Genomic DNA, 27,670 nt, shown 5'->3' with positions numbered 1-27,670 from the left:
CGTATAACACAGGCATTAGACACTTGTAGTCCCAGCACTTGGAAGATAGAAAAAGAGAAGACTGTTCCCAAATTCAATGCTATGGTTAGCCAGGACTACATAGTGAGACACTGTCTCAAAAGATCCCTGATGGTGATAGTGATGATGATGATGATGACGACAGTGGTAATGATAATAATTTAGAAGGAGGGGCTGGGGCTGTATCACCATGATAGAGAATCTGATTACCATGTGTGAAGTACCAGGTTTAATATCTAGTACCACACAAACAACAAGAAAACGGCATCAGAAACAGGCATCTAGAAAACAGAATTTTGCTAGGGGAATTCTCTAGCACATCTAACTTCAATTTTGAAGAAGGAAGGAGTAATGTGTCAAGCAGCTACTATTCTTTGCTTAAGAAAATGCACTTCAACTTTTCATTCCATTATCCTGGCATCCACCACTCACATGAATTCTGTCTGAGGAAAGCTAAGCTCAAGAATCAAAGGGAAGATGCTTGCTCTCTCTCTCTCTCTCTCTCTCTCTCTCTCTCTCTCTCTCTCTCTCTCTCTCTGTGTGTGTGTGTGTGTGTGTGTGTGTGTGTGTGTGTGTGTGTGTGCATGCGCCCACACACCTGTCTGTCTGTGTGAAAGAGAGACAGATACATTGAGACAAAGAGAGAGACAGAGACTGATACAGAGAGACAAAGACAGAAAGACTGACATAATTCCTGAGAGTGTAAAACAGGCTTGGCCCAGAATTCAAGGTCATTCTCAGTATGACACTGAGGTATGTAGTCAGAGGGCTCTGTTAGTAGCCATTGGGGGAGCCACTGTCTTTCTGGGGCAGAGTTTGTCGGTTCCAAACCAGAAAAGATTTTGGAAGTAAAAACTCACATGCATCCCTATCTTTTTAAACAAATGGCAGCCTTTTGTTGGATAGTAAAAACAAAATTCTTCATTTGCTATGAAGAGAATCCATAAAATACTTTCCTTGATTAGCACAAGGTCTTTCAAATGTTCACCAGGAGAGCTGGTGGGGACTGGGGTGTTCTTCAAAGATTTTCTGCAACATAGCATGAATGCTTTCTAGGAAACTCTACATGATACAGTGCAGAGACTCCCCACTCAAGAGAGAGGATGGCAAAATCCAGGGGAAACATTAACTCATGCCTTGAGCCATTTTAACCTGTCTAATGAACAGAGATCTGGGACGAAGGAGCTGTCACTGACTAGGTAGAAGCAGAGCTGCCCCTAATGTCATCTTGTTTATCGTGACCCCCTACAATACAAAATTATGAAATTCCCAGTGTTAGCAGATGAAGAAATCCTTATCCTACCTCCAGCCCTAAATATAAAATGACTTGACACTTCTCTCTATTGGTACAATTAACCAAAACAATAGTCTGATCAAACAATAACCATACAATCGCATTAGTAGTGTTTCCTCCTTCCTCTGTTTCACCCATAGAAACCATCAAATAAATGTAAGCATGGCCTATATAAGAACACTGGCTTTTCAATCTCCTTAAATATGTTTCACTGTAATTTCTGCTCTTCTAGAGATTCTTATGTGCCTAGTGAAATCACTGAAACTGAAGTAATAACAAAATTTGATAGTAGCATCACTTGGCTAGATGAATTGAAATTTCAAACGAGGAAAAGAGCATTAAAAGGTGGTTTCTGTTGTGTCTTTGTTGACTCATTTTAAAAAAAACTCATTTGTTTACTGTTCTACAGTGTGAGGGAAAAGAATGAAATGAATGCTAAAAGCATGCAGGACAATAAATGATATGGGAAAAATACAAGTCCAGCAAAGCCATCTATGTACTCCAGTACTCCTAAGCCGTGGCTCTTTTGATCTGCTTTCCAGAAGAGGAAATGGAGCTTATGGTCTTTTCTAGCAGGAAACTGAATATTATTAAAGCATGAAGCCCAAGATCCTTTGAGAATATAAATCCAGAAGTCCTGACCTCCGATTCTGTGGTTTTCGCAAAGAGCATCAGTGGGATAACTGGGCAGCAGTGGACTTGAGGACAACTAGTGTCAGCACTTATCTCCATAACACTGATCATCTGTTTCCTTATCTGTAAAACAAAGATGCTAGGTTATGACCTTTATGGTCGCATTGAAGGAAAGAAACAATAGCACTAAAACAATTAAGCACAAGCTGGTGTCGAGATTGTCACTAAGTCACCAAATATCTCTAGTAAATTCTACCAACTTAGAAATGAAGTGACAGCTCATGAAACTCTTAGGTTTGCCCTTTAATCTGAGAGAGGAAATAATATTTACCAGCAATCTGCTACTACAGCGGCGTTGTAGATAATGAAGACCTCCCCCCGCCCTTTGGCAGAATGAATGAAAACAGTCTGTATCAGAGAATTGATGATTCTCTCTTCTCCAAATCTACTCAAGATTCTGTGATGAAGGGACTCAGGTATTTACATTATTGAGTTTGGGTGTTGTTTGATAATGAAGACTCTGTCCTCCTGCCAGACAGAACCACTTCTATTATAGACCAGTCTAAATGTTAGTTAAGTTAAAGAAAACGCTAGATTGCGGTGGGGGGAGAAACAGGGGGCAAGCAGCAATACTGTCTATTTTTTCCTCTTCTACAGGAAGTCTCTGGCCGGAAGTCATATCACAGAGCATGCAGGTGCTTTGCAGGAAAGGACGCACCCACATTAAGCCCGGAAGGAACCCAAGGAAGCCGAGTTCTGCTTGTTTCTCTACCAATTGTATTCCACTCTCTACATTTCCAACCTAGAGCATTTGGCCATGTAGGCTATTCTTTGCAGCTGCATGCAATTAGTTGGGCTATGCTTTTGCTTTTTGCACTTTACCCAAAATTGCCTTGCCCTTTCTTCTCTTTGATGGGCTTTGATGGGCTTGAATTTCACTGGGACACAAGAGCAAACTGGCATTGAATCCCAGACCTGTTTCACTTATCCATTCATTTGTTGATGTAAAAGTTTGGAACACTAGTAGAGCAACTAGTAGAACACTTTCCTAGCATACATAGGGTCCTGGGTTTGATGCCCTAGAACTGAAAAAAACCTGCTCACACGTTGTTGTTGATTTATTTTCATTTCCATCATAGACGAAAAAGGAAAGTTAAGATGATGACTGCCATGGTATTTTTTAAGACAGGCTCTGGTGGTAGCTATAGCTTGTCAACCAAGTATTCGCTCCCTACTTAAGTTATTTCTTTGAGAAAGGGTCTCACTGTGTTGCTCTGGCTGGCTTGGAACTCACTGTGGAAACCAGTCTGGCCTCAAACTCACAGAGATCTGCCTGCCTCTGCCTCCTAAGTGCTAGGATTAAGGGTATGTGCATAAGTCATTTTTAATTGGGCAACATTACCATGTATCTCTAAGGTTATTTATTTGTTAAACTTAATACCCTTGAGAGTGAGAAATCAGAAAGTGGAAGGAGAATAAGAGAAGTCCTCTTTCGTTTAAGATCTTGTGGGCTAGGTCTGTTTCCTCTGCCTACTCTTTGTCTGAAGTTTTGAAAGATAACAAAAACCTTCAGTGGGGTAATATAAAAACCTTTACACAGGCTGCCCCTTCTCTTACACAATATGCATCGTCCTGAAGTCCTACAATGTGATTACAGTCCACATTAATGGCTCATAATGGACGTGTAGCCTGCTTGCAAAGCTCATACGAGTGCATCCTAAAATATGAGCATCATCTGTCTTGGAGGGAAATGCTTCACCCAAGACTGCTAGGATCTGAAAGCTTGGTGTGTAAGCATCTGAGCATCTTAGAAGTTAGAGCCCTCTCAAATTCTCCCTTAATGCTTGTTCAACAGTGCTAAATAACATTGATTGGGACTGAGAGCAGATAAATAACAGAAGACAGCTAAAAGGGCTTCATTTCCCAAAAGAGATTGCTCTCAGCTATGAGAGTGTAAAATGTCCTTCCCTTCCCTAAGTGAGCCATGAGGATGCCTGCTCAAGGGAAAATGGCTCCACCTGAGAGATTCTTTAAGAGCAATTGAGAAAAGGCTCTACACCGGGCTTTTCCTCAGCTGGACCCAGCTTGCCATCCTCTGGGTGGTACCTTTGGATGTTACATGTAAAGGGACTATGAACAAGAAAACAGATGACTTTTGTTTATATGCTAAGGGGTTCCATGTGATGAGTACTAGAGTCTTGGTAATGTTCTTGTGCATCTTGTGTGAATGTTTCCGAATGCACGTCTACCTGAACGTTATACTGAAAACAGTACTATTTATCAATTGCTTGTGAGAAAGCCCTAGGAACTTCCTGTTTCAAGTGGACCAGAATAAAGATGGCAAAGTACCATGTAATTTTCTTTGTCTCTGCTATTTTCAAGCTAGGAAAGGAAGTGTATTTATGAATACTTTAGATACCTCCACTAGTATGCAGATACAAGATGACAGAGGGGAGACTGTAGATCTGGCTTAGCTCCTCCACCTAAGCCTTTGGGAGAAATCAGGACACCTCTGTGGACTAAAGCAAAGCAGTTTGACAGAAGGACTTACGAGGATGGATTGTCTAAGATAGGGGAAGATAGATGACCAACAGAAAGGTAAGATTGGCATGGATAGTTGGGATATGAGGTCAGAAGCCTTTCACCCGCTCCTGCTTCATCTACTGTCTATTCAGAACAAATAGTGGAGACGCTTGGTGGTGGTACAGGGCTGTAATCTTCATACTTGGAGGTGGAGACAGGAGGATCCAGCTTGAAGGTCATCCTCATCTACAAAACGCATTTGAGGCCATGTCTCAAAACATTCAAACCTCTTAAAAAAAGAAAAAAAAAGGATTAGCATCTAGTCACCCAGTTGCCGTTGGTGTCAAAGTTCTAATCACAATATGAGCAGTTTACTGAAGGTAGAACACTGTGGTCACAACCACACGTCCCAAAATAGGCATTTTCTTTGGGCCTACAAGGCCCCTCCCTCCCTTGAATACTGCACCGTTTGCTTGCATGCACTCTAAGTTGCGTGCAATGGCTGGAGGCTTTCTCTTCCCCTATGTTAACTCAAGAAAACAGAAGGATGCCTCAGCCAGACAGCAGCCGCCCTCGCTCGGTCCCTTCCTTCTCTGTGCTCTGGCAGCTGGTGATTTCTTCATTCTCTTAATCTGTCAGGAGAATCGAATCATTGGGGCGCATAGTCCCTCAATTAGAATGCAAGAGCAGCCGCCTCCATCACAGTCTGCCTGGGGGAGCTGTTTATTCCCTAGTCTGAATGTGAAAGCCGTGGCTTTTGGCAGGGTGCATGCAATATGTAATCATGAAAGTTCTTTTTGAAGCAAGAGTGACTAAAGTTCAAATGGATGCAAGACTGATAGTCTCATCTCCATCTTGTCTTCTGGGCTGTTAGTATGCTGTCCTTTTCATATTATTAATTCATTAAGGAACAGCAAGCTCCTGTGGGGTATTACTTTCCGAAGTGGGCTTTTTCATTGTAAAACCACTTACACATAGGGGATTTGGACAATATAGAAAAGCTCAATAGCTGGGGAGGGGCATTAAATCTTTATAAGCTTTGCCCTCAGCTAATGAGAAACTGTTGTTGCTATTCTGACGTAGTTTTTCTCTTTTATATTTGAAACAGAGTCCCATGTGCACAAGGCTGACCTCAAACGTGATATGTAGCTGAGGGTGACTTTCAATTTCTGATCCGCCTGCCTCTGCCTCCCAAGTGCTGGGACATGGTTTTGGTCTCTTTGTCTACATGTTTTCTTACACACACATTTCTTTTTCGACAAACCCAGACAAACCCAGATCATTCTGTTTCTTTTCATGTTGTGAGAAATTTTACTCATATATTCTCATTCTTCTGGAACATGACTATTAACAATTATGCTTACTGTATGAGCATGCCATCCACGTGTTTAAATTGTTTTTGAAGGATATTTAAGAGGCAGACCACTTTTCTCTAATGAATATCTCTGACTGCAGGTTTTTTTTTTACTATATTTCTTAATATCAGCCAAGCCTACATCTTTGAATGAAAATATTCAAAGTTAATGTGTTGTCTGATAGATCAACAAAATCGGCTACACTAATTTGTGGCCATATTAAGTTCGCTTTATTTTTGTTAGTAAAGGATCATTGGAATTTAGGGCTGATAGTGGCCATGCAGTGCTCTTAAATGATGGTGAGACGCTCCATACCTGGGATTTTAGATCTAAGCGGAAAACTTGTCAGAGATGGATGGAGAGTACTTTCTGGAGAGAAATGAGCCCTTTGGCAGAGCCACTGATTTTTATAGTGACATCAGTCCAGAAGTCATTCAAAGGAAGTTTGAAAAAGCACGTTGTCCAAAATTTCTCTACGCTCTTCCAACCCACACATATTGAAGTCAGAGTCTGTGACGAGGTGGACCAGTAAAGTTTCTGTGAGAAGGTGCATGCATGCTTGTACTTCGTTACTGTGAAAAAGAGAAAGAGAGAAAGAGAGAGAGAGAGAGAGAGAGAGAGAGAGAGAGAGAGAGAGAGAAAGAAAGAAAGAAAGAAAGAAAGAAAGAAAGAAAGAAAGAAAGAAAGAAAGAAAGAAAGAAAGGAAGGAAGGAAGAAAGGAAGGAAGAAAGAAAGAAAAACGTGTTAGCTGAACTTGGAGGTCATGTGGTCCGTAAGGTGAAGCCAACCAGGCTCTGTTTTTTGTAGCGTGTTAACTATTGTTTGTGTTTCCACTGGTGATAATAATAGCTAGCCACTTCCCCAGGGATAGTTGGGGCTCAATTCCTGTTTATTCAAACCCTGGAAGCCAGGCCGTGAAAGGCATGCACAAATGGTTGAAAGGGAAGTACAGCTTTGGCTTAGGTGCACAGATCTCTCACTGACAGCAATCTAATGAGGCTTTGGGTTGCTCATGAACTAAACCTGGGGTTAATAGCCTTCATCCTTACTGAGCTTGTGCACTGGTTGTGTGAAGGACTTATGATGTGTTCACAGGGGAAAGAATGGCTGTGGGACAGATAGCAAACGATTACATGGGCCTGAAACAAACACCGGTGTTTTAGAACACTTGGCGGAAACTGAAGCTGCAAATCATCTTATCAGCTCAGGCCTAGAGGGGCCAACTGAAGCTTCATCGAACACATCCTTTTACAAGCTCCGAGCTTTCAATGGGCCTTTGAAAACCAGTCAAGCTGGAGCTGGCTTTTCAGAGGTTGCCGGCTGCTCAGTTTACAACAGTACAAATTGGCAGCTCCGCAAGAAAGAAACAGAAATCCAATCCGTGCCTGGGATTGAAAGCTCCAGAGGCTCAAATGTCAGCTACACTGGAGTATGGCTTCTCCTCTAATTATGTCCGGTCAAATAAGGGTTGAAAATGTCAGCCCTAGACCTGAGACTCAGGCCACTCCAGCCACCAATGACACTGGGCTGGGGTCCAGTTGAAATAATGAAGAATGAATTTGAAAAGCCCTTCAGTTGATTTCAAGACTTCCTGGGACTGCAGCATTTGAACCACAATGTTCTTCTTTTGAGGCAAAGGTGGGAGCCAATCATGAGAGAGGTTTCGTGGCTTGTACTGTCTATATTTGGCTATATTGTTGCTTCATTCAACTACACTTATGGTATGAGTGCTTGAAAAGCAGGACTTCCGGAAGGGTTTTTAATGCCTCCTTTTTACAAAGGAGCCTTATCTTTATGCATATGGAGCTGCTTGGGAACATATCTTGTGGCTTTCAAACGAAGGGAGCCAGTGTACAAAATTTGCTTAAGAAAACAAAAACAGACTTCAATTGTAGCCCCTGACTTCACACTATTTAAGTGAAAAAAAATATAGAAAACAAAAGTTAGTCCTTCCTATATCATTCTAACCAGAAGCAGATCTATGAAACTTGTGGGTGTTGAAGAATACATAATGCTGCATTCATTATTGCATTTTACATGTGTTATCAGATTTATAGATCACTTTTCAGGATGTCAAGGAAATAAATGCATCAGGCTCACCCTTCTTTGTACATTTTGAGACAGGGTCTTCATTCTGTAGCTTGGACTAGCTTAGAATTTACTATGGAGCACAGGATGGCATGGGGATTCTAGACTATCCTCCTAACTCAGCCTCTCCAGGGCTGGGATGACAGGGCTGAGGCACCACGCCTGTGTTTGAAGTGTTGCCTGAGGAAGATGATTGAATCTTGTAGGGAATCCACAGACGTGACGAACTTCACTAGAGTTTTAAATGACTACTGTTTATCCTATATTGCCTAACTTCATTCCCACCACAATCCCAGAAAAGAGACTCTATTCTTCTATTTTGCAGATGAAAACTCAAGGCAGGAGGATGTGTTCCAACCTCCCCTTAATGAGTTATATGAAGAGAGCAGTTGATGGGAGGAAAGACATTTTCTTTAATGTCTGGAAAATGTCATTGGAAAGGTGTCTACTCTGCTGAGATATTTCCTTGAGTTTTCTACCTTCTGGGCACCCAACTAAAAAAATACCAACCTCCACCAATTCTTGGGGATCCAAGGGAAAAAACTGACAGGTGTCCTTTTGTGTGAGATCTGAGGCCTGTTGAGTTCCTAATGACTTCAAGAGAACAGATCTGGAAGAGTCTTTCCGATAGGAGCTTGGGACCCCTAGCAAGGCCATTCACTTAGGATTCTCCCAGACTTAGGATATTCAAATTTAGAAGCCATCTTAATGGGATGGATAACAAAGTGTCCAGATCAGAGACCCCCAAATATAGTCTTTTCTATTTGCATACGTGGAGAAACCCCAAGAAGAGGAGTACAAAACAGCCTAGCGCCTAGGAACTACAATGGGCCTTCATCAGTCAGTAAAGCAGTGAGGTTCATGAGTGAATTATTAGCTCTCTACAGGATGTTTGGAGGCAATTTTAGTTGCCACAGTTGGGGTGGAGAGGTAACGATTATACTAGGTTTGACTGAGTGGAAACCAAGGATGCCACTAAATATCCTATAATGAACAGCATAGCCCCCAGCACAAAGAAGGATGTGGCCCCCAATCTGCCACCTCCTTCCCAGTGAGAAGCCTGCTTTTTTTTTTTTTTTCATTTGATGCACTGTGGCCACCACTCACAGGAAGCTCAGTCTGGGGCTTCTTCAAAGAGTCATTGTGCAAGCAGGAAGTCAGCAGCCCATGAAACTAGAAGGGGGATCAGAGAGCAGACAGAACCACACATATGGCTTTTAACCGACTGTATCTTTCTTCCTGACAGCAAAAGGTCAGTGTTTGCTTCTGTCGATAGGCATCAGGAACAAAGCAGGGGCTGGTCTTGTGTAATAGATCAAAACATGATATCCTAAGGTATCACTCTGTGAATGTTTCTTTATTGGGGGGGGGAGTCTTTGCAGATGTGATGAAATTAAACCCCCCATTGTGACAGAATGTCATGTAGCCAAGGATAACTCTGAACTATCGATCCTCCTATCTCTACTTTCTGAATGCTGGGATTACAAACATGTCTAAACACACATGCAGTATATTCTGAGGCTCCAAGCCATGCCTTCGCATGCATTAGGAGGCACTCTACCAAATGAGCTCTAACCCCAGCTCTGAAGTTAAAGATCGTAAGACAATTTTTTTCCTGCAATATTTAGGAGGGCCTGAAATACTTAGTGTTGCTCCTTATAAGAAGGAGGAAGAAACTGAGCAGTGGTAGCAGACACCTCTAATCCCAGACTCCAGACACCGGCAGGGAGATCTTTGAGTTCAAAGCTAGCCTGGTCTATAGAGTGAGTTCCCGGACAGCCAGGGCTACACAGAGAAATCTGGTCTCAAAAAGACCACCTAACCAACCAATAATCAAATAAATAAAATGCATTTTTTTATATAAAGGAAGAAGAGGGAGCTTGAGAACATGGGTAACAGAGACAGCGATGTACAGCAGCGGAACTTCGAGGCAGCCGCAAGCTAATGAAAGAGGGCCCTAGAATCTGGAAAAAACCAAGGCACAGATGTTCTCTTAGAGCTTCCTGGTTACACATGGGCCAAGCCACACTGTGATTTGGTCCCAGAGATATTGATCTCAAAATCCTTGTTCCTAGAACTGGGAAAGAATAATCTTCCATTGCATAGAAATCATTAGTCAGTGGTCATTTGTTACAGCAGCCCCAGGAGGCTAATTTGCCTTGATAATTTACCCTAGAGGCCCCAATTGATCCGTCGCCATTGAAGGGCAAACACTTTGCTGCAGACATGTCCAGAGAAAGGTAATGGAAAATTCCTTTGTTTTGCCCTAAATATGTGGCACCTGACTCCTCTCTGCCTCTATCCATCAACAGTGCCCACTGACTGACTATCCAGCCAATCATATGGCATTGCTATTATGTGGTTCAAAGCTCTAGAGTCTCCTATCCGATTTGACCTGGAGTACTACTGCACAGATGTGCATGCACACACGCACCCATCTGCTATTAGACTGTGGAGTCGTTCTCTTTTTCTCATTTACTGATTTAATTAGTTTTGAGGCAGAATCTCATGTACCCTAAAGTAGCTGAGGATAACCTTGAACTTCTGTAGCTTGTGCCACCACTTACTAAGTGCTGGGACTACGTAAAAATTGTCTGTACTGCTGTATTTGGTTTTATGTAGTACTGGGGGTAAAATTCGGGGCTTTGTACATGCTACATTGACTGAGCCCCAGTCCTAGTCCCAATTGTGCACTCAACATTGTTTTAATAAGGAAAACTTGTGGGAATCTGTTCTTTTTTAAAATTTTTATTTATTTTATATGTTTGAGTGCACTGTCTTCAGACACACCAGATGAGGATGCCGCATCTCATTATAGGTGGTTGCGAGCCACCATGTGGCTGCTGAGAATTGAACTCAGGACCTCTGGAAGAGCAGTCAGTGCTCTTATCCACTAAGCCATCTTTCCAACCCTACTCTTAACATTTTAAAAAACACTTATGTGTGTTGCATGCACATACACATGTGTCATGGTGCTCACGTGGAGGTTGGAGACAACCTTGAGGGCCAGTCCTTGTCTTCCTCCTTGTTTGAGACAGCGTCTCTTTATCACTGTCTAGTCCAGATTACCTGGCCTGTGAGCTCCCAGGGAATTTTCCTGTGTCTGTCTCTTATAACGATGTAGATGCACTGGGATTACAGATGTGCACTCCCAAACCTGGCTTTCTATGTGGATCCCAGTGCATGTTCCCAAGCCCTTTGCCCATAGAGCCACCAATGTAGTCCTCAGTTGCATTTCCTGTGCCACGTACAGCTGAGCAAAGCAGCAATCTTGAACGCTGGAAGGACATGGAACATAAAGAACTGAACAGACACATGTCCATAAGAAGCACATGCTTAATATCCCTTTGTACCAGGCTGTATCTTTTAAGCTGCTCTTTTCCTGGTGCTGGGGCAGTGCTGACACTGACAGAATCTCTGAAAGCAAATATTTGAAGAGGAACCTTTGCTTAGTGACGAGGTCCCAGTTGACATGAAAACTGCAGGCAGCGAGAAGTATGTGGATTATGTGGGCTGAGGGGCAGGCAGAGGGATCTGAAGAAGCTTCATCTCCCGCCAAGGGACAGCTCTGTTACAGCCCAGACACAAAGTGAGCAGCCCTCCAACTCTCCCAGCTGCCAGCTCCCTTCAAACCTGAATTCCTGCCTGCCAGCTGCTCCCCTCTGGAGTGCCACCGAATTCTAGAAATTCCAAGCAGCTTTGTGAAAGCAACCAGAGAAGGGGAAGGTATTTTAAGGAGTGTAGTAGTGTTGTCACCGCTCTAAGGAACAAGGAATGCCCATGCTAGTCTATCCACAAGGTGGACTTGACAGCAGCCATAATTGTGCGAGCAACAATTCTTTATGCACAAAAGCTCATTCCATATCATTCTGGCTTTTTGACGAGGTTATTCGATCTTACCATTTCTTCTCTTGAAAAATGGATCTTTTCCTGTGCGGTACATTTTACTCCTTCCTGAAGGCATCTTGCTTCTGTGAGACATGTTCCAATCCTTTCTTACAGGATTTGAAGGTATGACGCTGGAGGGGAGGAGGCAGGATCTAGGTGCCTCCAGACTTAACGCACTCGTGATTGAATTTCCCTAAATTTCTCACACTCACCTTTGTTCCTTTCTTCCCACCCAGGGAAAGAGTTGGCCAAATCCAGGTGACAGCAAATAGTCTAGCTGAGTCAGCAAATGGGTTTGCTGTTCCATTCTAGAAAGTCAGTAGCAATAGGGTAATTCAGTATCTTTCTCTTTCTATTTGTTTTTAAACATTTATTTTTCCATTATTTCCCTGCTGGGTAAATAGTTATTTTTATAAAAACAACAAAATTCATGCTACTTGATCTTTTTTTGGTGCTGCTCTGGCTGGGCATGGAATTCAGGGTCTCACATGTGCCAAGCACTCAACATACCACGTAGTTAACACAGCCCCTCCTCTGCCATTTGAGAGCTTGTTGAATGGCATCAATACGTTTATTACTAGACTGTCACAATTTTCTGCTCATTTACTTTTTACTCTAAAGACATGTGGGGTTGCTGAAGAAATGAGCATGGAGTCCAGCAAAGGTTTCCTTCCTTCCTTCCTTCCTTCCTTCCTTCCTTCCTTCCTTCCTTCCTTCCTTCCTTCCTTCCTCCCTCCCTCCCTCCCTCCCTCCCTCCCTCCCTCCCTCCCTCCCTCCCTCCCTCTCTCCCTCTTTCTTTCTTTCTTTCTTTCTTTCTTTCTTTCTTTCTTTCTTTCTTTCTTTCTTTCTTTCTTTCTTTCTTTCTTAGTACTTTTCTCAAGTACCCAAGCTGATCTAGAACTCAATAGGCCAACGATGACGTCGAACTTCTGATCTTACTGCCTCTGTCTCCCAAGTGATGGAATTACCTGTACATATCAGCAAGCTCAGCTTATGTGATATTGGGAATAGAATCCAGGGCTTTGTTTTTGCTAGGCAAGCACTCCAATGACTGAGCTGCAGCCCAGACTGAGGTTCCTTTATTCTCAAGTTAGATGTATCTGCCACTGGAACCTGTGCTCAGAGGCCTCCACAGTTCTGGCTTCTTTCCCTAGGTTATTTGTTTATGGAACCATCCTTATTACTGTAGTCACACTAACACAATTAAGTCTTCATTTCACAATGGTGAGCAAATCAGTACAAATACCTTTTGTGTAGATAGAATCATAATTTTTATTTATTGTTAATGACCTATTTAATGATGTATAATCCATCTTTTTATGTGTACCATTCGATGTATGAGGTCAGAGCTCCAAACATAGTTTGTAAGTTTCACTACAATTAAGACACTGATGATTTATATTATCTCATAAACTTATACTTGGCTCTTTTGAAGTCAATCTCCTCCCACCAACTCCCAGTTCCTGGCAAGCACTGATCTGGTTTGGGCCCCTTTATCTCTCCTCTCCCTCTCCCTCTCCCTCTCTCCCTCTCCCTCTCTCCCTCTCCCTCTCTCCCTCTCCCTCTCCCCCTCTCCCTCTCCCTCTCCCTCTCCCTCTCCCTCTCCCTCTCCCTCTCCCTCTCCCTCTCCCTCTCCCTCTCCCCCTCCCCCTCCCCCTCCCCCTCCCCCTCTCCCTCTCCCTCTCCTCTCCTCTCCTCTCCTCTCCTCTCCTCTCCTCTCCTCTCTTCTCTTCTCTTCTCTTCTCTTCTCTTCTCTTCTCTTCTCTTCTCTTCTCTTCTTTTCTCTTTTCCTTTTTCTGTATGTCAAAATACATAGCCCAGGCTACCTTCTAACTTTTAGTCTTAACTCCTAAATGCTGGTTTCTTTTTTTTATAAGCAACGCCACCATACCCAGTGCTTTGTTGTTGTTGTTGTTGTTGTTGTTAAATAATAGTACACAAATGAAATTCAATAATATGTGGCTTTTGGCTTCTGCAATTTTTACTCCGTATCAGCTGGTTTTTGAGTTTGTCACTGGGTCTCGTGTAGGCCAAGCTGACCTTAAATTCCATTTGTAGTTAAAGATGACTTTGAACTTCTGATCGCCCTGTCTAAGGGTTTGGCCTTGGTTCCAGAAGTCAGTAACAATGAAGAAATTTAACATTTGTCTCTTTCTTTTTATTTGTTTTTAGACGTTTATTTTTCTATTATTGTCCTGCTGGGTAAATAGATATTTTTATGAAAAAAAAAAAGGAAATGAAAACAATACCCAACATTCCCTGCTACTACTTGATCTCCTCCTCCTCTTCCTCTTCCCCCCTCCTTCTCCTTCTGTGCTGCTGTTGCTGAGCATGGAACTCAGCTTATCACTTGTGACAAGCACTTGATATAGCCCCAGCCTCTCCTGATGAGATTCTGGAATTCTGAGATTCTAAGTATGTACCACCACCCTGCTTTACACACAGTGTTGGTGATCAAACCCAGTTCCTCATTCATGCTAATCAATCACGGTACCATCTGAGCCACATGCCCAACCTCTCCATAATGGTTTTGAGAGCCATTCATAATGCTTTTTGAAATAGCAACTGTTTGTTTCTTTGTGTGACTAAATAGTGTTCCTTTGCATAGTTGTACCAAGTCTTGTTGATACACTCAGCTCTTGACAGAATATTTGGGGAAACTCTAAACAATGCCCCAAGTGAAATGTCTCGTGTGTCTGTTTCCATCTGTTGAATACTTTACATTTGCAAAATTGTATTCTAATTTATGAAAAAAATTCAAAGAGATTGTCTAGGGCTGACAAAATGGCTCATTAGTTAAAGACTTGCAATCCAAATTCAATTCCAGGAGCCTAGACTAAAAAATTCAGCTTCGGTGACATGCATGTGAAATCCCAGCATCCCTAAGGTGAGATGCAAACCCAAGACAGAGACATCACCACAAATCTTGTGGGTCAACTAACCTGGAGTATGCTATGAAACAGGGTACTGATTCCCCACATGCAAGATGTGTCATGTGCAAGCCTGAATGCTCTCTCTCTCTCTCTCTCTCACACACACACACACACACAAATGAAAAGAAATTAAGAAGAAATGATATAGCTTGCATCCCAATGATTCAATTGCACCCAGGTGTGGTTGTGCATGCCTGTTATCCCAGCAGTCAAGAGGAAGACGAAAAATTATTACAACAAACTCTAGGCCAGCCTGATCTATATAGGAAATTCTAGTTGAGACTGGGCTGCAGGGTAAGATCTTGTCTTAAAAAAGGGAAAAAATCAACAACAAAAATCAGTCCTTCCTTAAGAGAGGAGCATGGTAATAACTTCATATATTACATACATGCATATACGCTGAATGTATTCTGGAGGTAGAGGCAGGAGCATCAGAAGTTCAAGGACATTCTCAGTGAGTTCAGCCTACCAGGTAAGACTATCTCAACAAAATAAATGAATAAGCACCCAGATTATTCTGGTACAAGTGACCAAGTGGGTAAGACTCAGAAAATGAGCATCCAAGGACCAGGGACAAATAAGGTACATCTGTGAATGATCAGGGTGCAACACTTATGTCCAAGTCTACACAAAATGGTAAGGTGTCAGAGCAGAGTGATGCGGCCACACAACCAGACAAAAAGAAAAGAATCACTGAAAGTGCAGGAATGAGGGGCCATTTTTACCGACCATTCAGCCTACGCCCACATTCACCTCCTGCTATGCTACAGTCTTAATCTGAGGTTGTTTTCGGTTTTGTTTTTGTTTTTGTTTTTGTTTTTGTTTTTTAATTTTTGGTTTATTTTGAGACAGGGTCTCAAATTCCAAGCTGAACTCAAACATTTCAAACTGGCTATGTAACTGGAGATAATCTTCGATTTCTAATCTTGTTTTGTTGGGTATTTTAAACCCCTTTTATAAATGAAAACTTCTATTAAAACTGTTAATCACATATAGGCATGAGCACGCCATGTTGTAGGTGTAGAGATTTTTCCTTCTGCCTTTAAGTATGCCCCATGGTTTAAACGCAGGCCTTCTTTTACCTAATGAACCATCTCACCAATCCTCACTCTCTAGAAGTAGCTTTCAAGTTAGGCACTGTAGATCACCCTTGGAATCCTAGCATTCAGTAGGTTGAAAGAAGAGATCAACTGAATCTGAGGCCACCCTGGATGCACAGTGAGTTCTGAGGTTGCAAAGACCCTGTTTTAAAAACAAAACACAGATGCAGATGCTCACCACCAACCACTGGGACTGAGCACAGGGACCCAAATGGAGGAGTTAGGGGAAGGACTGAAGGAGCTGAAGGGGCCTTATCTGGCATTAGTGGGAGGGGAGGGAGCCCCTTGGATCTGTGAAGGCTTGATGCCTCAGTGAAGGGGAATTCCAGGGTGGTGAGAAGGAAGTGGGTAGGTGGGTGGGTGAGGGAGCACCCTCATAGAAGCAGGAGGATGGGGGATGTGATAGGGTGTTTGTGGAGGGGAAACCAGGAAAGGAGATAACACTTGAAATGTAAATAAATAAAATATCCAATTAAAAAAATAAATAAAACAAAAGTGGGTATTATGGTTCACGCCTGCAATCCCAATACTTGGGGCATGGAGGCAGGAGAACCAGGAGTTCTGTTCCTTGATTACATGAGATATTGTCTCTAAAACAATAAAATATTTTTTAAATTTAAAAATACTGGCTGTTAGGTGTGATTTTTTAAAATCCTCTGTTGGCTTCTTATCATCATCACCATTATTATATGTGCATATGTATGTTTGTTGCATATGTATATGTTACCACACCTACATGTGGACATGTTTATGTACGTGCAGAGGCCATGCATGGATGTTGGGTGTTCTACCTTGCCACTCTTCCCTTCTTCTATTGAATTAGGGTCTTTCACCAAACAAAGACTTAGGCTGTGGCCATGGCTCACACAACCATGCTCAACATTTTACATTTGTTCCAGGAGGTTGTACTCAGGTATTATACTTATACAGAAAGCACTCTTAACAGCTGGGCCATCTTCCCAAATACATGCTATTTTTTTTTCCGGATAGTAGAAGGAAAGCTGGCTAATGAGAAATATACATGTATACTTGAAAACAAAAGTCAAAGGCTAGGGAAGTAACTCATTTTTTAGAGAGCTCGCTTAGCCTACAGGAGGTCCTGGAATCAATCCCTCAGCATGATAGCACATGCTTGCAATCCTAGTATCAAAGAGAGAGAGGTAGGAGAGTCAGAAATCCAGGTCATCTTTAGCTACATAGTGAGTTAAAGGCTGGCCTCAGTGACATGAGACCCTGTCTCAAAACAATAACAAAACAACAAAAGTATCAGTCAGCTCTTAACCTTGCTCCTTAGTAAGGTTCTCTCCATACAGGAGTAGTCTGGCAGCTGTGCAGTTGCAAAGGGTTCTGGGCCATTTTCCTCAGGTCCTGTTCTTATAGGGTGTCATTGGGACCTTTCTAACTAGTGACACATAGACTGGTTTTGGCTGTATAATAATCATTTTTCAGGACAAAAGTAGAATTTATCTTGATTATTTGCATGTCAAATGAGTGATGCTGGAATGCCAATCAGTGTGTGTGTGTGTGTGTGTGTGTGTGCGCGCGCGCGCGAGAGAGAGAGAGAGAGAGAGAGAGAGAGAGAGAGAGAGAGCGCGTGCGCGCTCACTGTGTAGCTAAAGATGACATTGAGCTTCAGATAATCCTGCTTCTAGAGATGCTTGGATAGACAGGTACCATGCCAAGTTTTATGAGATGCTGAAGGATGAGCACAGGGTCTCACATATGTTAGGCAAATGAGAGCTGTATCCCCAGAACAAATGTTTCTATTGGTTATGAATTGTTACCAAATATTCTAAATCTACTTAAGCACTTTGAGCTCTGGTAAATATAGGTGACCCAAAATACCTATATACTCTTGCTTGCCTGAGCTGAACTGTGACACCCTTAAGCTTACATGAAAATAGATACTGAAGGAAACAAATTTATAAGTAAAGTAAAACCAAAATGGTCAACTTCTATCTAAATATAGTTCGCCCCCAAGGCAGGGCAAGCAAATAAACAGTAGTCTGAACCATGTGTGCCTTCCATAAAGGGACCTGAAACCAGAAGCTATAGAATCCTATGAGACAAGCAGAAAATTATTTTCTTTACTCTAAAATATTTAAGTCATTCATAATTAACACAAAATATTAGATAAGAAGAGAAATGGACTATCAATAAATAAAATCTCTTAAAAGTATCTTCTAGAAACTACTAATAGCAATATAACCTATGTAGATGATCTACTTATGTTAAAAAAAATGGGAACAAAGCTGTGTGTGGTTTCTGGGGAAACTGAGGCAAGTGGATTGTCCATGAATTTGAGGTCAGCTTATGATTATGTGTTTCATACTGTCCTGGGCTACAGAGAGCTGGTCTCATTAACATAAAAGTAAAATAATTATATTATATGTGTTGTCCTGGAATACTGAAACTTGTTCTTTTAATTCAGTTTGGAGGTGTGTTGGAGGGTTCTTTTTGGCATCTGTCCATCTGTTGGAGACAAAGTTTCTCATTGGCCGGAAACCTCACCACAAAGGTTAGTCTGGCTGCCTCAAGAGACTCAGTGTTACTGCACTCAATTTTTAAAAATATTTTTATTAATTTATTTTTATTATTTTATTAATCACTGCACTCAATTTTAGCAATATTTTTATTAATTGAGAATTTCATATATGTATTTTGATCACATTCCCCTCCAATTCTTAGCCATTTTTCTAACATGGGTTCTAAGGACTGAACTCTTAGGACCTCGTGTTTGCAAGGAAAGTACTTTTTACTGTTAGCTCTCCTGCTCCCCCGGAGCCTAAGCTCATAACACTTGCAATATTGCTTTTCACCTCATCCCCTTTGGTTGCACAGCTAGGTTATTTGTAGTACTTCGTTGTTTTAGCAGAACAGGTTAATTTAAACTTCTATCGTATCAAAAGGGTGGGGATAGAAAGGAGAGGCAGAAGGGTCATTGAAGATGGTTGATCTTTCAGGAAGAGAATTATAGCCGGGCATAGCTGTTTATTCTTATGACAGAAGTTAGGGAAGTCCATACAATCCCTACAGAGAGGGACTTTTCAGATGTTTGCAGAAGGCATATTTGCAGTGCTATAGGAGGGAGGAGGAGATGCAATGACTGCATGAATTGTCATAGTAGATAAAAGCTCCATGGTAGAAAAGAGTAGCTTAGTAATATAAATGCTGAGTAAAATTTCTACAGTCTGAACTTTGATCTACTGTGGACAACAACTTGAAGTCAAGGAAGTGAGCAGTAACTCACCCAGGGGATTGGGTGTGGTGGGAAATAGAGCAAAGGATGACTCACAAGATCAGCAGACAGAACAGGGCCAGTGGCGAGGAGGGAGGAGCCCTCAAGCAGAGCAGAGCAAGGCAGTCAGTCAGTGGCTCTTTGCTCTAGAGCCTAGGCACCACACTGACTGTGAACACAGGATCTCCTTTCCTTATGTCTGTATACCATTGTTATTGTGTAAGACATTATCCAATTCCTATCCTTTCACTGTACAAAACATTTAAAGTTGATCAGCCATGGTAGCTAATGCATGTAGTTAGAGCTGACGTGGGAGGATTATTGGAAGTTTAATACCAGACTAAGCTGTATAGTGAGTTTAAGGCTAGCCTGTGCTACACAGTGAGACCCCCATCTCAAAACCAAAAGAAGAAAATGAAGGAAGAGGAGGTAAATGAAAATCATCCATTACCTCCAGCTCTCTTAGTATGAATTCGTTCAAGAGTTTGCTCTTTCTACATAATTTGATTGCTTTTATTCTAATCTGTATTTGCTTAATTTTGTGACCAGGGTCTCATGCAGCATGCACTGCCACGCCAGCTCTACTTAATGTTGAAACAATGTTGGGATGGCTTCATATGTGCTGTTTTGTTGTCTAACTGTCTCCACCCAGTGATATGAATTCTTATACTGACATTTCAATTATTGAAAATATAAAAATGGGCCTAGGCAATAGCTCAGTTGCTAGAGTGCTTGTGTTGCATACAGGAGACTCTGGACTCAACCCCCAGGATAGAATACATGAGAGTGATGGGACATATGTATAATCCCGGATCTTGATAGGTCAAGGAGGATCTGGAGTTTAAAATGTTGCATCAAGATGCTGTTGGTGATGGTCAATATCAATTGCCAAATTGACACCTGGGAGACAGGCCTCTGAGCACACCTGTGAGGGGCTGTGTAGATTACTATTAATATCACAGAATGCCTCTTAGAAATTCTCTTACACAAATTAACCAATGTAAGAAGACCTATTTTAACTGCTGAAAGGTCTGTTGCATGGACAGGGGCCCTGGACTGTATAAAATGGAGCCATTAAGTGGAACAGCATGTGTTCGTGACTCTCTCCTTTCCAGTTATGAACGTGATGGGGCCAGCTGATTTAAGCTCCTACCACTTTGGCTTCTCAATCATGATGTACGATAACCTGGAATTGTGAACCTAATAATCCCTTTCTCCTTTACGTTGGTCTGATAAGGTATTTTATCATAGCAACAGAAAGGAAACAAAGCTATTCTCCTAGTAGAGGGGATGGGCCACATCTTATATCCTATTTAGTATCTTCCTTAAAGTGCTATGATCCTAGCCTGAAGCAACCCTGAGGTAAGGAATTGCTAGTAAGGCCAGATTCCTAAGTTATGACCTCATATCTTACTTTTATGAAAGTGCTAAACGCAGAGACTCGTGAGCTTTAATCTCAGAGACCTCTCACCTGTAACTTATTTAAAAGTAAAGAATTAGTATTGTTGATTGATCTCCTAACCCAACTTCAAATGGTGGGCTGCAAGAGTCATGAATATTTCACCTAAAATCTGTCTCAGTACATCTCTAGCTATCAAACCTTGAAGGAATCTTTGCCATTGGAACATAAGATCACCCTTGTGTTCATAAAGAGTTCAAGACAAGCCTGGGGTACCTGGCCTAAAACAGCTATGATGAAAAATAAAAAAGGACAGCTCAGTGTTGAGAGTATTTCCTGTTGTTCCCCAGGACCTGAGGTAGAGTCCCAGCACCCACTAGATGGTTCACTATCATCTACAACTGTGTTTTAGGAGATTTGACTTCTGTTGACTTCTGTGGGACACAACATGTTGTATACAGACATACATGTAGGCAAAACACTCATGAACCTAAAGCAAACATGAAAAATTATCATCATCATGATTATAATAAAATATATGTTAATCAAATAGTAGTGGATATTAGTGGACATAGATTCTCTTAGTCAGTACTTATTTCCCACTTTGTTCACTGAATTCTTGATTTTTACGAAGTTGATTTTCCTTTGAGATGACCTAATTGGGGCTTTAAAAAAAACTGGCATTAATTAATTAATTGTGTGTGCTGTTGTTGAACCCCAGCAGTGTGCTTATAGAGAACAGAGGACAACTTGAGTTGGTTCGCTCTTTCTACTGTATGGGTCCTGGGGATTGAACTCAAATCATGAGGTTTGCTTACACATCTTGCTGATCCAGTCTCATAGATCTTGAAGTGCTCATGCAGTCAAGCAAGAAGAAGAAGAAGAAGAAGAAGAAGAAGAAGAAGAAGAAGAAGAAGAAGAAGAAGAAGAAGAAGAAGACCCAATGGGCGTGAGGTCTGATTTTCAACATGAAAACCCAAAGCATTCTTTTATAACTTTTTTTGATCACTGTGTAAATAGTTCAGACGAACTCTTTTTTGAAAGGGCAATATTGTGCACAGTTGTTTTTATTTGATTAAGCTTCAGGACTAATTTGTAAAGTGCTGTGGGATAGACTTGTCAAGCTCAAGCCAAGCAAAGATCATTCAGTCTCCACCCTCTCTCACATTACTCTGAAAGAACATGTTTTTAGAACACAGTCACTCCCCTCTCCCCTTTCCTTCAACTCTGATGTATTGTGGCATATCAGAGAATTAAGCAGCATAGGGATGGGTAAAAGGATCACAGGGACAACAAACACATCCAAGTTTATGGAGCTAAGTTTCACCAGTTCATCTCAACCCAATCTTTTGATACTGAAACTAGAAAGAGACTTTTTAGAGCAGGGGTGGTTAGATGGTAGAATGCCTGCCTAACTAACATGCTAGAGGCCCCGAGTTCCCACCTCAGGGTTAAAAACACATTTCACAGTCAAAAAGAAAGAGACGGTTGTGGAACAAGGCAAATTTCACTCTTGATCAATAGGTTGTGCTCAGAGGAATGAACACACAGAGACAGGAAGTACACTTGGTTTTATTCTAACACAGGTGGTATCTGTGTCATTTCCTCCTTGGCTGAGGTCTGACCTCGGAGTCTTATTTGATTGGCTAGTCTGAAAAGAATTTGTGCAGAGGAAATGAAGGAGGGAGGGGGAAAGGGCTGTTGTTCTAAAGGGAAAAGGGTCACTGCTTCAGGCCACCAAATTCCTGGAATGTAGCTGGGAGCTTTCATATGAACAAAGATTTTGCTGGACAGGAGGGGGATTAAAACTTTTACATAAAAGTCATACAAGGTACAGAAGATTTATATATATATTTGAATTCCTTGTCTTAAAACACAAACTTTATACTATTTGATTAGAAAAGGCTCATACTTAGTATTTCTTATACTAGCACCATCAAAACAAACTGAACATCCAAATATCAAATGGAGTGCTTGTTACACCCAAGTGAGATGCTATTAGAAGTCGAAGCTGATTGTACAGAGATTCAGTGAGCTCAGAAGAAACAGAGCTATATATAGAAGCATGACTCTCCTGTTATTTCTGAAGGCTGCATTTACACAGTAAGGATGCAGATAATGCAATTAGTCATGGCATTGATGGGCTGTCTACCGTTTTCCAGATCCCTTGTTGGGTACTGGGTATTTAGCACCTCATGAAACTTCCAAATTTGTAGGGGGTAGAAAGCTGAGGCTTTAAGTAAAAAGCTGAAAAGATAGATATGGAAGTCACCAGGCAAGGTGATGAGGGGTTTGCAATGGATTAACAGCCTGGTTGGCAGAGTGCTTGCTTGGCATGTGTGAATCCCTGGGTTTGATCCCTATGACAGCATCAAACTGCATGTGGTGCTGTATATTAGCCCTTGGGAACAGGGAAGAGGATTAGAAGTTCATGGCTGATGTTGGTTATATATGGAATTTGAAGCCAGCCTGAGATTCCTGAGACCTGACAATGAATGAATACATCAATAAATTAATAAATAAGAAAGATACATGAAGCAATAATACAGTTCTTGGGAGGCTGAGTGAAAATAACAAGTTCCAGGCCAGCCTGGGCTACATAGGGAAACCATGTCTTAAAAAAAGAAAAAAACAAACAAACAAACAAACAACAACAACAAAAAAAAACAAAGAAATTAAGAGGGAATAAGACTTTAAAAAGATATCTCTCCAAAGTAGCTTTTCAAGTAGTTAATACCCACATGAGAAGTTGTTCAGCATAATGAGTCATTAGGGAAATGCAAATAAAAACCACACCCATAACAGCAAATCTCATTTAAACAAAGCACAAAAACCAGTGTTGGTGAGGGTGACAAACAGCAATTCAAATACACCATTTGTTATTGCTTTGTGTTTGCTATTCCTTTTTAATTTTCTATCTTATTATGTAGCCCAGGCCAACCTTGATCTCATTATGTAGTCCGGGCTAGCCTGGAATTCAGTGAAAATCTTATCTCAGTTTCCTCAGTGTTAGGAGTAGAGGCATGAACCACACTGTGCCTACTTTTCACACACTGTTGCTAGGAATATAAAAGCGTAGAGTCACTTTCTAAAACGGGTTGCCTGTAATTTAGCTCAGCAAATCCTCTCCTGGGAGTCATACCCGAGAGAAAGGAAAACATGCACAGGAACATCCATACAAATGGTCACAGTGGTATTATTTGTCATAGCCAAGACGGGTATTGAAGGGGGAAGGGGCTTATTCTGGCCCACAGTTCAAGAGTACTGGCTGTCACAGTGGAAAGTCAAGATGAGAGGAATATAAAGCAGCTGGTCACACTACATTCACAATCAGAAAGCAGAGCGAGAGATGCACCCTGCCCAGCTTGCTTTCTTTGTTTCTAGAATCCAGGATCCCTTGCCCAGGGAATAGCCCCGCCTATAGTTAAACTGGGTCTTCCCACAGCAATTAATGTCCTCGAGATCACAAGCACACCTAGGCACTCCGTCTCCCAGTGAATCTAGATTGTGTTGCGTTATAAATTAACATTATCCATCACAACGAGGAAACAACCCCTGTTATTAACAGGTGAACAGCACATACAATGGGATAGATAATAGAGTGGAGTCATTAATATTCAGCTTTTAAAAGGAAGTACTAATTACATTATTACTTGGGTTAACTTTGAAAGCCTTTGTCTAGGTGAAAGTAGCCTGTCACAGAAGACCACAAAATTGTATGATTTTCTTTATTAGAAATGTCTAGAAAAGCTGAAACCAGAACCAGAAAGTACCTTGGTGTTTAATAGGGACTGAGGGCATGGTGACTACTAACAGCTATAGGTTTCCGTTGGAGTGAAGAAAATGTTCTAAAGCTAGCCGTCATGATGTTTGCATGTGCCAGTCAACATATCAGTTACTTTCTTTCCTTCCTTCTTTTTTTCTTTCTTTCTTTCTTTTTTTTCTTTCTTTCTTTCTTTCTTTCTTTCTTTCTTTCTTTCTTTCTTTCTTTCTTTCTTTCTTTCTTTCTTCCTTCCTTCCTTCCTTCCTTCCTTCCTTTCTTTCTTTCTTTTTCTTTCTTTCTTTCTTCATTTCTTCATTTCTTCATTTATTTATAGACAGGGTTTCTCTATGCACTCCTAGCTGTCCTAGAAGTTGCTATGTTGATCGGGTTGACCTCCAATTTACAAGCCTTTCCCTCCCATGTCCTGGGATTAAAACTGGGTGTCATTGCACCCTGAATTATGCACTTTTAAAAGAATTGAAGCTAAGCATTGTGATCCAGGTATCTAATCCCATCACTCAGGAGGCCAAACCGGAAGATCAGGAAGTGTTCAAGGTCAGACTTGGCTACATGGCCAATTTAATGCCAGGCTAGTCTACATGAAACCTCACTCAAACTCAAAAACCAAAAAGGCCCAGATAGAAGACATTAATTTGAATATTCAGCTTAAAAAATAATGATGTTTTATTTTCTTGTGGCTTCTTACTGCCTGTGAATAAAATTAAAGCATCAAAATACTTGTGTATTAAGAAACTGAAATAAATATATCATCAAAGTAATTTTCATCTTTTACTTTTTTATCTAGAATGTATTCACTTACTTTTATAGGATATAAGTTGAGAATCAAAAAGTTTTATTAACCCATTCAATAGTGTACTGGCATCATACTCAGATTTTAATTGCTGAGGTGGTTTGAATATGCTTGGCCTAGGGAGTGGCGCTATTAGGAGGAGTGGCCTTGTTGGAATAGGTGGGGCTTTGTTGGAGAAAGTGTGTCACTGTGGATATGGGCTTTAGGACCCTTTTCCTAGCCGCTTGAAAGTCAGTCTTCTATTGGCATTCAGATGAAGAGGTAGAATTCTCAGCTCCTCCTATACCATGCCTGCCTAGATACTGCCATGCTCCCACCCTTGATGATAGTGAACTGAACCTCCGAACCTGTAAGCCAGCCCCAGTTGAATGTTGTCCGTATTATAAGAGTTGCCTTGATCATGATGTCTGTTCACAGCAGTAAAACTCTAACACAATTGCATTCAAGAGAAGGAACCTGTCCTGGGTGATACACACCTATAATCTTACGCACTTAGGATATTTAAAGGCAGATGGCTCAGGAGTTCAAGGGCAGCCTGTAATCTGGTCTACTTGAGACTGTCAAACAAAAAATAAAAAAAGTTTAAAAGGAAAAATGTAAAAGTTGAAAAAAATTAAATCAGAGTCAGTTAATCAAAAGTAAATGGTATCAATTAGGTCTTGCTTTTACCTCATGTTGGCAAATCTGTGCCATTCTTGCACCAAGCAGGTAGGCATGTAGCAACATAATGCCTTGTAGGGAAGCTCTTCAAGCACATGATTCTAATGGGTGCTGATGTAGGAAGCCTCCTGCAGTTGAATTCAAATCACATCACATTCTGAAATGAAAAAGAAGTTGGGGGTGGTGGGAGAGGGGGCTGGGTAGAGAGTTCAGAAGTTAAGAGTGCTTAGTGCTTATGTAGCAGTTAAGAGGGCTTTCTGCTCTTGCAAAGGACCTAGGTTCAGTTTCCAGCTAGCACTAAGGTTGCTCCTCACCATCTGTAGTTTCACTTGCAGGAGAATCAGACTTCTTCTGATCTCTGTGTGTACCAGGCATGCAAGTGGTGCACAGACATACGTGGAGGCAAAGCATTCATACACATAAAATAAATAAATCTTAAAAGAAAGAATTTGGGGTATTCCTGATGCTGCTTTCTTTTGTAACTGTCTGGCTTGTTTATATGAACCTTTAGGAGTGGAGTGTACTTTCAAAGCATTCCACAGGGCCATGGAGTGATAAGTTCTTTTTTTTATTGGAGCTGTTATCACAGTCTACAGCGAACAGGAATTTTCAGAGATCCCTATGTAGACAAACCATGGGGGGAAAGTTGAATACTATATGCCATCATCTTCCACTCTACATTGGAAATAAAAATAGGCTTCACCTTTTCTCTCTAGAATGCCACCTTTGGCTGCCTGCCGTCCAGTAAGGATGGGGCCCAGTAAATTCTGGCTTCACACTAAATCCCACCTGACAGCCTAGATTCAATTGGTTTTCCATAATGCTTTTTATATTTTTCAAAAACTTTATTTTTTAAAGAAAAGAAAAAAGAGAAGATGAATATTTCATGACATTTGAAGATTATTTCAAAGAAAAATGCCAGTGTCCACAATAAAGTTTCATTGTAAAATAAGCAGACATACTCATATTATATTGCTTGGGGTGTCCTCAACCCAAAGAGAAAACAGCATTTAGTCTTCAATCCCTTCTCCTTGTTGGATCCTGGTGACTACCAGTCTGCTGTCACTTTCTGTGAATTTGTGGATTCTAGAAATGTCACATAAATTAATTCATGAAGAACATGACCTATACTGACAGGCTTCTTTCACACAGCATCATGTTTTAAAACTGATCTATATTATATTGTGTATTGGTACTTGTTTCCTTTTGATGATCAAGTAATCTTCTACTATAAGCACATAATATCATATCTATTTATTCACTCATCTGATGAAGGACATTTATGGTTATTTTTTAAAACATCTGACTCTTATGAACAATGCTATAATAGACACATGCTTGTACCTACAATAGCATAGCTCATTAAAAAAAAACAAACTCTAAAAGAATAAACAATTAGGATAAAAGCCTACCAACTGATAAAGACATTTTAATTACAGGAGTACACTAATGCTTTGAAAACGGTTGATGGGTTCTGTATGTTTTTATTTGTTCCCTTTTGTTTTCTTTTGAAACAAGGTCTCCTATAGCGTTGAATGGACTCCAACTAAGTATGTAGCCAAGTATGACTTGAATTTAGTTTACTGATTGATTGATTGACTGACTGACTGACTGACTGACTAACTGATTGATTTTTGAGAGAGACAGTCTCTCACTGAAATTTGAGCTTGCTGTTTTGGCTAGACTAACTGCTCAGTGAACTACTGGCTCTGCCCATCTCCTCCTGCCATCCCCCCATTATAGCACTGTGTCTGATTTTTGAGGGGTAACCATGATCCTTCTTAGATCCTTATGCTTACTCAGGAAGTACTTTACGCAGTAAGCCATCTTCCTAGCCCCTACAGTGATAATGTCTTGAGACAGAACTAGGTAAGCAAGCTTATAAGCTCAGTGTCTTGGAGATAGAAAAAGAAGGATTAAGTTCAAGGTCATCTTCAGCCACACATGTCTAAGGCTAGCCTGAGACA

At 41.2% G+C, this 27,670-nt stretch overlaps 1 long non-coding RNA gene across 2 annotated transcripts; it reads left to right on the top strand.

Annotated features, from left to right (window-relative positions):
* Positions 1–9,070: 9,070 nt before the first annotated feature.
* Positions 9,071–23,000, top strand: Gm15232 (predicted gene 15232). 2 transcript variants are annotated; one of them, NR_168066.1, is made up of 4 exons: positions 9,071–9,163; positions 9,778–10,151; positions 18,264–18,350; positions 21,305–23,000. It is a non-coding gene; the product is annotated as a predicted gene 15232 (long non-coding RNA). The 2 variants fall into 2 exon arrangements; NR_166813.2 differs by lacking the exon at positions 9,778–10,151.
* Positions 23,001–27,670: the final 4,670 nt, after the last annotated feature.

The sequence above is a fragment of the Mus musculus genome, chromosome X (genome assembly GCF_000001635.26).
Source record: "Mus musculus strain C57BL/6J chromosome X, GRCm38.p6 C57BL/6J".
NCBI lineage: Eukaryota > Metazoa > Chordata > Mammalia > Rodentia > Muridae > Mus > Mus musculus.
Note: the sequence above shows the minus strand (reverse complement) of the source record. Positions and strands in the feature narration are given on the sequence as shown.